Source organism: Lipotes vexillifer, unplaced genomic scaffold, assembly GCF_000442215.2.
Source record: "Lipotes vexillifer unplaced genomic scaffold, Lipotes_vexillifer_v1.1 scaffold255, whole genome shotgun sequence".
Taxonomy (NCBI): domain Eukaryota; kingdom Metazoa; phylum Chordata; class Mammalia; order Artiodactyla; family Lipotidae; genus Lipotes; species Lipotes vexillifer.
Genome location: NW_006794578.1, coordinates 81,216 through 84,468, shown reverse-complemented (window position 1 = coordinate 84,468; position 3,253 = coordinate 81,216). Strand labels below are relative to the sequence as shown.

Genomic DNA, 3,253 nt, shown 5'->3' with positions numbered 1-3,253 from the left:
GCTCCTCACACCCCTCTCTGCCATGTGCCAGAAACCATGGCAGTAATGATCAAGACAGACAAAATTCCTGCCCTCATTGAACTTATAGTCTAGTGGGAGAGGTAAGCAAGAAACAAATATCTAACTGTGAGTGATGATGAAAGCCATTTAGAAAAATAAAGCAGGGAACAGGATAAGAGAACAGAGAGTTATAGGGGTGAAGTGGGGTGGTGGTATGCTGGAGCTGCCACATACTGGCTCATACGAACCCACTGTTAAATTCACAGGAATCTTGAAAGGGACTGTTAAAACAGAGCCATTATAATTTTTTCCTATTTTATTGAGGTATGGTTGATTTAAATATTATGTTAGTTTCAGGTGTACAACATAGCAATTCAGAATTTTTATGGATTATATTCCATTTATAGTTATTATAAAATATTGGCTATATTCCCCATGTTGTACAAAATATCTTTGTAGCTTATTTATTTTATACATAGTAGTATAAACCACTAGTTTTCTATATCTGAGTCTGTTTTTCTTGTTGTTATATTCACTAGTTTGTTTTGTTTTTTAGATTCTACATATAATTGATTATATAGTATTTACCTTTCTCTGACATATTTCACTAAGAATAATATTCTCAAGGTCCATCCATATTGTTGCAAATGGCAAAATTTCATTCATTTTATGGCTCAGTAGTATTTGGCTGTGTATGTGTGTGTGTGTGTGTGTGTGTACCATATCTTCTTTTTGTGTTTATCTGTTGATGGACACTTAAGTTGCTTCCTTACCTTGGCAATTGTAAATAATGCTGCTGTGAACATTGTGATGCATGTATCTTTTCGAATTAGTGTTTTCATTTTCTTCAGATATATACCCAGGAGTGGAATTGTTGGGTCATATGGTAGCTCTGTTTTTAATTTTTTGAGGAACCTCCATGCTGTTTTCCACAGTAAATGCACCGATTTACACTCCCACCAACAGTGTACAAGGGTTCTCTTTTCTCCACATCCTTGCTAACATTTGTTATTTGTGTTCTTTTTGATGGTAGCCATTTTGACCAGTGTGAGGTGATATGCCATTGTGGTTTTGATTTGCATTTCTCTGGTGACTACCGATGTTGAGCATCTTTTCACCTGCATGTTGGGCATCTGTATTTCCTCTTTGAAAAAATGTCTGTTCAGTTCTTCTGCTAGTTTTTTAATTGGGTTTTTTGGTTTTTTGATGTTGAGTTGCATGAGCTGTTTATATATGTTGGATATTAACCCCTTAGCAGTCTTTTTTAAAAATTTTATTGAAGTATAGTTGATTTACACTCTGGTGTTTATATGTATATGTATATATATATATACACACACACACATTCTTTTTCATATTCTCTTCCATTATGTTTTATCACAGGATATTAAATATAGTTTCCTGTGCTATACAGTAGGACCTTGTAGTTTATATATTCTTCATGTAATAGTTTTTATCTGCTTATCCCAAACTCCCAGTACTTCCGTCTCCCATCCCCTCTCCCCCTTGGCAACCACAAGTCTGTTCTTTATGTCTGTTTCTGTTTTGTGGATATGTCCATTTGTGTCGTATTTAGATTCCACATATAAGTGATATCATATGGTATTTGTCTTTCTCTTTCTGATTTACTTTGCTTAGTATGATAATCTCTAGGTCCATCCATGTTCCTGCATCCCTTAGCAGTCTTATCATTTACAAATGTTTTCTCCCATTCATTCAGTATGTTGTCTTTTTGTTTTGTCAGTGATTTTCTTTGCTGAATGTGATGTAACACATTTATTGTTTTGTGAATATTGAACCATCCTTGCATCCCAGGTATAAATCCCATTTGATCATAGTGTATGATCCTTTTAACGTATTTTTGAATTTGGTTTTGTTGAAGGTTTTTGTATCTATGCTCACCAGTGATATTGGCCTGTAATTTTCTTTTTTTGTGATATCTTTGTCTAGATTTGGAGTCAGGGTGATGCTGGCCTTGTAGAATGAGTTTGGAAGCATTCCTTCCTCTGCAATTTTTTGGAATAGTTTGAGAAGGTTAGGTGGTAACTCTTTTAAATGTTCAGTAGGATTCACCTATGAAGCCATCTGGTCCTGGACTTTCGTTTTTGGGGAAGTTTTTTTGTTTGTTTTTTACTGCTGATTCAATTTCATTACTGATAATTGGTCTGTTCATATTTTCTATTTCTTCCCAGTTTAGTCTTGGGAGTTTTTACATTTCTAGGAATTTGTCCACTTCATCTAGGTTGTCCGTTTTATTAGCATATAGTTCTTCATAGTAATCTTTTATGGTCCTTTGTATTTCTGTAGTGTCTGTGGTAAGTTCTCCTCTTTCATTTCGATTTTTATTGATTTGGGTCCTCTCTCTTTTTCTCTTGATGCATCTGGCTAAAGGTTTGTCAATTTTGTTTTTCTTTTCAAAGAACCACCTTTTAGTTTCATTGATCTTTTCTATTTTTGTTTTGTCTCTATTTCATTTATTTCTGTTTTGATCTTTATGGTTTCTTTCCTTCTACTAACTTTGGGTTTTGTTTGTTCTTCTTTTTCTAGTTCCTTTGGATGTAAGATTAGGTTGTTTATTTGAGATTTTTCTTGTTTCCTGAAGCAAGCTTGTGTTACTATAAGCTTCTCTCTTAGAACTGTTTTTGTATCCCATAGATTTTTGAATCATTGTGTTTTTTTTTCATTTGTCTCCAGGTGTTTTGGGTTTTTTTTTCTTTTGCCACACTGCATGGCTTGTGGGATTTTAGTTCCCTGACCAGGGATTGAACCTGGGCCACTGCAGTGAAAGCACTGAGTCTTAACCACTGGACCACCAGGGAATTCCCTCCAGGTATTTTTAAATTTCTTCTTTGATTTATTCAGTGCTCCATTGGTTGTTTAGTAGCATGTGGTTTAGCCACCGTGTGTGTGTTTTTTGCAGTTTTTCTTGTAGTTGATTTCTAGTCTCACAGTGTGGTGGTCAGAAAAGATGCTTGATATGATTTCAATTTTCTTAAATTTACAGAGGCTTGTAATAGGACCTAGCATATGATCTGTCCTGGAGAATCTTCCATGTGCACTTGAAAAGAATATGTATTCTGCTGCTTTTGGATGGAATGTTCTGTATGTATCTATTGAGTGCATCTGATGTAACATGTCATGTAAGATCAGTGTTTCCTTATTGATTTTCTCTCTGGATGATCTGTCCATTGCTGTAAGTGGAGTCTTAAAGTTCCCTACTGTTATTGTATTACCGTCAGTTTCTCCCTTTATG

General features: G+C 34.9%; 1 non-coding gene across 1 annotated transcript; it reads right to left on the bottom strand.

Annotated features, from left to right (window-relative positions):
- Nucleotides 1–2,747: 2,747 nt before the first annotated feature.
- TRNAE-UUC (transfer RNA glutamic acid (anticodon UUC)) lies at nucleotides 2,748–2,819 on the bottom strand. The gene has a single exon. It is a non-coding gene; the product is annotated as a tRNA-Glu (tRNA).
- Between the last annotated feature and the right edge of the window lie 434 nt (nucleotides 2,820–3,253).